The following is an 8,524-nucleotide window of genomic DNA, read 5'->3' as shown; positions in this document are numbered from 1 at the left end:
ACCTTTATTTATTTATTTATTGCTTTTTCAGGGCTGCCCGCCCCCCGCCGCGGCATATGGAGGTTCCCAAGCTAAGGGTCTAATCAGAGCTACATCTGCTGGCCTACACCACAGCCACAGCAATGCTGGATCCTTAACCCACTGAGCGAGGCCAGGGTCTAATGTGCAACCTCATGGTTCCTAATCGATTCATTTCTGATATGCCACATTGGGAATTCCTACTTTACCTTTTAAACAGGACAAAAAAAGATATCAAGACTAAATCTCACCCATGGTTATTTTTCGTCTTACGATGGAATGTTTTTGGCTGCACGTAACAAAATATGCCATTTAAAGTGGTTTAAATGGAGAGTTCCCTGGTGGCCTACCAGGTTAAGGACCAGGCACTGTTACTGCTATGACTCAGGTCACTGCTGTGGCATGGGTTCCATCCTAGCCCGGGAACTTCTTCACGGTGCAGGTGCAGCCAAAAAAAAGTAGTTTAAATGGTAAGGACACATCAATAAGTCATGGGGTAGGGTGTCTCCAGGAAGGGTTAATTCAGCAGTTCAGTAACTGGTCCCTTTTGGAGTGTCTTGGCTTTCACTAATAATTACAATTTATAGCAGCTTCTAGCATTACTTCCTACATGACAACAGTTGAAGCAAAAGGGAAAGACTTATTTTGATGACTCTTTTTGTGCAATATTTTCCAAGCACATTCGGCAGATTCCATCATCTTTCATGTGCTGTGTTTGGAATACCCACCTCTAAGCCAGTCACTAGCAAAGGGAAATTTAAGAGTCTTGTGATTGGCTAATATCAGTCAAGTTATCTCCCTCGGTATTTTTCTGCTCCACCTTCCCTGACATACTACGTCCCTAAACCTCAACTGTATCAGGGTTCTTTTGGGGAAGACACAGCAGGGATTTGCCAGTGAGTTGTTGTTATAATATTTGCTCACATTTATCTGTTTGAACACAAACTCTATAAACTTTCTTAACTGCCTAACTGATGACGTAGTTTTCTGTACTTGGAACAGAAATCAACCATCTATATGATAGGCATATGGAAGTCTTTCATTATCACTTAGTAGGAATTTACAGCCAATTTTCCAGTTATTTCCAAGTTTTTGTTTGCTTCACAATATCTGGAGCATTATAATCCTAACATTGTTTTTAATTTTAAAAAAGGTTAGGATTATAATATGTATACTTTTTTCTTTCTCTCTTTTTTTTTTCTTTTTAGGGCTGCACCTGTGGCATATGAAAGTTCCTGGACTAGGGGTTGAATCGGATCTGCGGCCGCCAGCCTACACCACAGCCACAGCAACACCAGATCCAAGCTGCATCTTTGGCAAAGTCAGATCCTTAACCCACTGAGAGAGACCAGGGATGGAACCTGCATCCTCATGGATATTAGTCGCGTTCTTAACCTGGTGAGCCACAACAGGAGCCCCCTAATACTAACATTCTTACCAAGCTTTTTTTACCCCAAAGATCACCTCTTTTTTTTTTTTTTTTTTTTTTGTGGCCATTGCCAACCAAAGATTTAAATATGTACCATTGTGTCACTAGAGGCCCAATCAATTTTCATCCTCTCCATTTTTAATATCAATATCTGGCAAAGAAATCAAGCATTGCTGAGATTGAAATGACTGTAACTAACTCAGGTTATCATGTAGCAAAATGTTCTCTGTGTGCGCATATCTCTTTGGGGAGCAAGAATGTGTGTGTATTGAGGCTGTGTGATGTTAGACTTAAACTTGCAAAGCGGACAGAGCAAGTTCGGAATGTAGCTTGTCGATCCGATTCTTGATTCAAATAAAGCTGCACGGTGTAAGTCCACTAAGGACAACAGTCGGCAGTGCCCCTGAACTCAAGAGTAGTTTAGAGATTTTCACAGGGACCAAGCAATATGTGTAGTCAGCCACAGGTAGCCTCCCTCTGACACCGGAATCCAAACAAATTTTAGAGAAAAGGGGAAAGAAAAATCTATTTAGAGAAAGCAACTCCAGAATCAAAGAAGGTTTCATTCCAGCTGAAAGCACACTTGGGAAGTGAGTGAATGCCAGCTTCCATGTTCCTTTGTCCCTTTAGACAACTCCCTCCATCCACATCCTCGCCACCCTGCCCCCTGCGATTGTCCGAATCTCAGGGAGCGGAACTTCTTTCCCAAATATGCATTGTATGCAGTTGGTATCTTAACCTTCCTTCCTCCGAGTTTACCCCTCCTGTGTCTGGTTCCAAGGTGACCCTGCTGGGGGAGATGTGAGTTACTTCTAAAGAAGAAATGAAATGACAGTAGGTGCTCACGACCAGCGATGGCTCTGAGAGGATGCTTTTGCAGGGGGGCAGCTGCTTCCAGCTGCTTCCTAAAAGGGACTCCTCTCTGAGAAGACTGGAGGCATCTCCCTTTGGGAGGCAGGGACTTCTATTTGGGACAGAGGAGGTCCTGCCCCAGATCGGACCCAGGTGTTGGCCTCTGACTCAGTTGAGGCTTCTGGCCAGTTCTGCCCATGAGGATGGAGATCTGGTTCAGGGCCGTCTTGGACGCCTGTCTTCCTACTTTTACAAGAGACAAGCGATCCAGTCTCAGAACCTGAAATGCAGAGGCTCAGAGTGAATCCCAGACTCTGCAATTCACTCTTCCCCGCAGGCCAAACAAGAACTAATTTTAAACAAACCACCGTGGCCAAGCCTGGGGGAAAGGCCGGGTTCTCGAAGCAATGGAGCCGGCAAAACTGCACGCACGCCCTACCCAGAGTTTACTGCTCAGAACCTTTCAGGGACGGGACGCTGGGCTGGGCTTTGGGATGCCAGCCATTCCACCCCGAAATTCCCTTTTCAGGTTAAGATTAGGAAATCCTCCCCCACACCGGTCCCCACCGAGCCAGAAACTTCTGCCCTCATCCCTTTTGGTTGTTTTCATTAAGAACTCCAGTCTGGATTCCTATAATAGATGAGCCGAAAAAAGATTCTGCTAAAAATTGTCAACATACGTGTTTCCGTCATGGGTTTCTGTGTCAGTCAGGGTTCTCGAGAGAAACAGGAGTAGGACATTTTTTACAATGTGTTTACATATTTATTTATTTTGATTTATATTTATTTTCTATGCATACCTTAAATATATATAATTACATAAATTATTATATAAAGAGGTATATAAATATGTATGTAAAACACACACCTATTTAAACATCTATTTTATAATTATGTATAAATTTAAATATATAATTTTATATACATGTGTGTATATCTATGTATGTATACACATATAGGAAGAATATTGTTTCAGGGATTGGCTCATGTACTTATGGAGACTAGAAAGTGCCGAATTCATAGGGCAGGCCGGCAAACGAGAAACTCAGGTGTGGATTGATTCTGGAAGCAAAATTTCTTCTTCTCTGGGAACCCATCATTTCGGCTCCCAAGTCCTAGGGCTTGTGGTCCGCCCACGTGGCTGAGGCCATCTCCTTTATGTAAAGCCAGCAGGTTGTGAATGTTAATCACACCTACAAAACACCTTCTCAGCACTATGTAGATTCACGTTTGACTAAAAAGCTGGATGCTAGAGTTTCACCCCATTGACGTATAACATCAACCGTCGCAGCTGCTGGCAGCTTTGCTGGCTTCTGAACCTCTGTGAAATTCTGGTATTGTAAGAAGCTTTGGGGTTGTTCAAACCTCTTAGCTATGGAATGCCAACGATTTTGTGGACCTGGGATTCATGGCTGCAACTTGATCCAAGGCCAGGCTGTGCCCCCCACCCTCCCACCCCCAAATGGGAGTCTCCATGGCTAAATCAAGTCAAAATGAACTAGCTCTCCAGTTGCCTGCTTATTATGGGTGAGGCAATTTGCTAAGAGTTTCACAGCATCATTTGACTAAAGTTATTTCACTGAAAAGAACCCTCATTTCCAAAGCTCAGAAAGGTTAAGACACTTGTCTAAAGTCACACAGTGCTTTCAGTGAGGGGTCAATTTGTCTCGGCACAGACTTAAAATGTTGCCTCCAGCCAAAGATGTCCCAGGAACATCTACCTTCCTTCACAGTCACTCTTACCCAGAACACATTTTTTTTTTTTTTCTTTTTGACTGCACCCATGGGATGCAGAAGTTCCCGGGCCAGGGATCGAACCTGCTCCACAGCAGCTTCCTGAGCCACCGTAGTGGCAACATGGATCCTTAACCCCTTAGGCCACCAGGGAAATCAAGATAATGTTTTTGGATGTCAACTTCTTCTGAGTCCCAGGCCTGAAGAGGCCAAAAGAGGCTGCCCAAATCAGTCCCCGCCTGCCAGCAAAAGTGCTCATCATGTTCTAGATCTTTCCAGAGGAAGCATCCAGGCCTCGCCTAACCTAGTCACCTGCCCAATCAATGACATATACTATTGTCTTTGTGGGTTTTATCCTCATGCAGCCTCCAGGAGGACTTGCAAATTCACTGCATGAGCAACACTGCCTCGTGTGAGGTTCAAAATCCATGAGCTAAGAGCAGAGCCCCCAGAAAGACTAATGGAAACAGAGCCTGCAGCCATCAACCCAGGATGGTTTTATTTCACGCACATCAGGCAGTTTCTGCCACAACTTTTTCCTCCAAGTGAATCAACAGCAATGAACACTGGCCGATGGTCCGGTCCACCAGAGACTGCAGAACAAAACCGCGAAGTGGAGACTGCCCAATTCTAACTCAAGTCAGAAGAACAAACAGAGAATCACTCAGCAGCCTCAGATCCCTGGTCAGAAGACTATGCCCCTGGAGCCAATAGCGTTATGGACCATCTACCCTACCTACTCCCTCTTGCCATAGCAAGTGGATTAAAATAGCCCATAAAGTCCTGCCTTGGTGAATGACATTCTTGGGGGTTTTTTGTTTGTTTGTTTTGTTTTTTGTCTTTTTGCCTTTTCTAGGGCCGCTTCTGCAGCACATGGACGTTCCCAGGCTAGGGGTCAAATCAGAGCTGCAGCTGCTGGCCCATGCCAGAGCCACAGCAACACGGAACCTGAGCCACGTCTGCAACCTACACCACAGCTCACAGAAACACCAGATCCTTAACCCACTGAGCAAGGCCAGGGATCAAACCCAAAACCTCATGGTTCCTAGGCAGATTCGTTAACCACTGAGCCACGACAGGAACTCCAAGAGAAGTCTTTTAGATACACCTAGAAAGACCAGATTTTCTCATGAGAACAAAATGCATTGGTAAACAGCATGCCAATGACAAGATGGGGACAAGATGACAATAGTACTGGCAGAGGAACTTCAGGAGGAACCCCCAATCTTCAGATGCCCAAGTCGCCCATACACACACGTATAAGGAGAATGGCTCAAAGCGTTCATTTCTACCTATGATGTAGGATCTGCCATGTTGTGTGACTAAAACAACCCTGCTCTCTAACCCCATCTGACTGCTCCAGGGATCGGTCCATACGCCGAAGGCAAACACACAGGGATGGACACAAAGACATCTAAATGTCTCTGGAACACCTTGTTTCTAAATTCTGCCCAGTCAGGCTGTCTAAGTAGGATGGCGGCCTATAAGCCCAATCCAATCCTTTCTTGCAGGAAGGATGACTACTAGGCAAACAAAGAGAAGACCAGCCTCTGGAGTCCAGTGCTCTGTGATGGTGGATGCACCTCACCGTCCTGGGTCTGCGAAGATCCAGGCGGGCACCGTGAGGCGAGAGAGAGCATCTCTCTGTCCCCTGCACCCCCAGGAACCCTTGCGATTCATCCCCATTCCGGGAGGTGACCTGAGTGACCGCCCTGCAGAGCTGGACACAAAGCCTCGTGTGTAACTGCGGAATGTTTTAACATTTCTTGGCAGTGATCTCACTCTCGACGCAAAGGAGAAAAAAAGGCTGAAATGCCAAGAACAAACATCACATCTTTTCAATGCAGATGACTGGTTTTGAAGGAGTTAACGAAGAGACCCACAGTGATGTTCAAGATGCTTCCACATTTTAAATTATTTCTCTGTCATGCTGGTATGAGAACGGGAGCGCAGAGCTAGAAAGTGAACTGGGTGCGCTGCAAGACAGCGGCTCCCTAGGTTTGCTTAATCACAATAAATTGCTCTCCCCCTAACTTACCACGACTCTCAACGCAGATGAGATGTAGGTCTTGAAATAAATCCCAACTGAGGAAATAAAATGGAAGAGAAATCTGTAATTAGGGTCAGTCTTTTGTGTGTGTGTGTGTCTTTTTAGGGCCACACCCTGTGGCACATGCAGGTTCGCAGGCTAGGGGTCGAATTCGAGCTGCAGCTGCCGCCACAGCCACAGCCACAGCCACAGCCACGCCAGATCCGAGCTGCGCCGGTGACCTATATCATAGGTCTCAGCAACCGCAGATCCTAAACCCACTCAGCGAGGCCGTGGATGTTAGTCAGATGCGTTTCTGCTGAGCCACGGCAGGAACTCCCAGGATACGTCTGGAAGTGACCAGCTTTCAAATATGCCACTGGGGCTGTGAGACCATTTAACTAAAGGCAACACAGCATATCCTGCCATTTTTATTCCTTCCCCCTCTTCGTTTGGCTGAAAGGTGGGGGCCCGTTGTTCTCCCATGAAGTGTCCCTTCAAACATAAATGTCAAAGCGTTCACGCTCAGGTCCCAGATGTCCTGGCTAAACAGCTGGCAGTGGAATTTGACTCTCAGGGAAAGGGTTTGGGACATGATTGAGTCATTGACCGCCAGTGTTTGCTCTGACTTCTTACAGGCCAGTTCGAAGAGGAGCTGTGAAGTTTCCCAAGCTCCTTTCAGGTGACAAAGGTCCACCCTGCAAACACCCATCCCTCACCTTCTGAAGACCTGACATCTATGAGGCAGCGAGGAAGGAATTTTCTGGCTCTGCTTCTTGGCAGTCAGGGTCTTGTGGATTTCAAATTCGTCAGCCTTCATCCCTGAGCCTCAGGAAATGTGTAGTTGGTGATGTGAATGAACGGACCATTGAATCAGAAAAAGCGGAGTTCCCGTTGTGGCTCACCAGGTTGAGAACCCAACGTCGTGTCCATAAGGATGTGGGTTCGATCCCTGAACTCATTCACTCAGGGGGCTAAGGATCCGGGCATTGCTGCAAGCTGTGTAGGTCGTAGATGAGGCTCAGATCTGGCGGGGCTGTGGCTGTGATGCAGGCTGCAGTTGTGATTCGGGCCCTCAACCCCTTGCCTGGAAACTTCCACATGCCACAGGTACAGCCTTAAAAAGAAAAAAAAAGGTGGGGGGCAACAAGCAGATCTCTCTTTCTTCCTCCCACACTGACCTGAAGTCTCTGGAGTGGCCCAAACGAAGAGGAGCTGGTAAGACTGAGTCCAGAGAAGAGCAAAGTCGAAAGACGAACGGTCAGCAGACCAGACCCATTTCAAGTCCAATGCGTAACATGTCTTATCAATGTCCATGCGTCTGTCATTTAATGGTATATTCTGCTGTGATGCTGATGGAGAGCCCACTTAAGGGTGTAAACGCCAGCAGGAGATGAAAGGACAGCGTGTCTACTTTGTTTTCTCTTCTGAGATGCCCCGGTTGTGTTCAGCCTCTGCTTCCTGATGTACAGCAGGCCTCGTATGTCACTAAGGTATAAAGCCCCTCAGGGCCTCACATCCCTGTCTGCATCCCAGTGGTTTGGGCTACACCACCTTCAAAACACACCATCAAGGCTGAGGTCCTGAAACTCAGCCCCTGTCTCTTTAGTGTGCCTTAAATAAAGGGGGGGGGGAGATACACCTGAACTGAAAGTCAGGAAGGTGCTGACACAGGGTCAAGGTGGGGCTGCACTCCCCTCTGTGGGAGCTCAGCTCCCCAAAGAGGAAATGGCCTCATCCTCCAAGGGAACCCCCCGGGGTATTGAAGCAAATCATGAAAAAAAAATTTCCACTGCTCTCTCTACCTGAGTGTGGGATGGGGAGGGAAGTGCTCTCGTCTGCAGCCCTGGAAGGGGCCTGTGACACCCAGCCTCTTCACTCTGCTATGCGAATGGGACCGTGGCTGTCTCCAGCTTCATAGCCTTCATGGGTTTGGGATAAATTCCAAAGTCTCGGACATCGCCTAGAAAGCCTGCTCTGATCTGGCACCAGCCTATTTTCTCAGACGTCTCTCTTACCCAGCCACCCACGCACACATACTCCCACTAACCACCCCCCCTTTTTTTTTGTCTTTTTAGGGCCATACCCATGGCATAGGGAAGTTCACAGGCTAGAGTTTTCATTGGAGCTATAGCTGCCGGTCTATACCACAGCCATAGCAATGCGGAATCGGAGCCACGTCTTCGATCTACACCACAGCTCACGGAAATGCGGGATCCTTAAACCCACTGAGTGAGGCCAGGGGTGGAACCCGAACCTTCATGGTATTTGTTGGGTTCACTGCTGCTGAGCCATGACGGGAACCCCACACTTGCCCTCTTCCCTCCATCCACCTCACTCACTTGCATTCCCAGAACCTGCCTATTTTCTCGCGATACCTGGGTTTTACTCATGCTGTTCCCTACGTCTGGAACTTATTTTCCCCGCCTTCCCTTTCTCTGGCTAACACCTACTGGACTAGG

This window comes from Sus scrofa, chromosome 12, assembly GCF_000003025.6.
Source record: "Sus scrofa isolate TJ Tabasco breed Duroc chromosome 12, Sscrofa11.1, whole genome shotgun sequence".
In the NCBI taxonomy this organism is placed as follows: domain Eukaryota; kingdom Metazoa; phylum Chordata; class Mammalia; order Artiodactyla; family Suidae; genus Sus; species Sus scrofa.
This window is presented reverse-complemented; position numbering follows the sequence as displayed.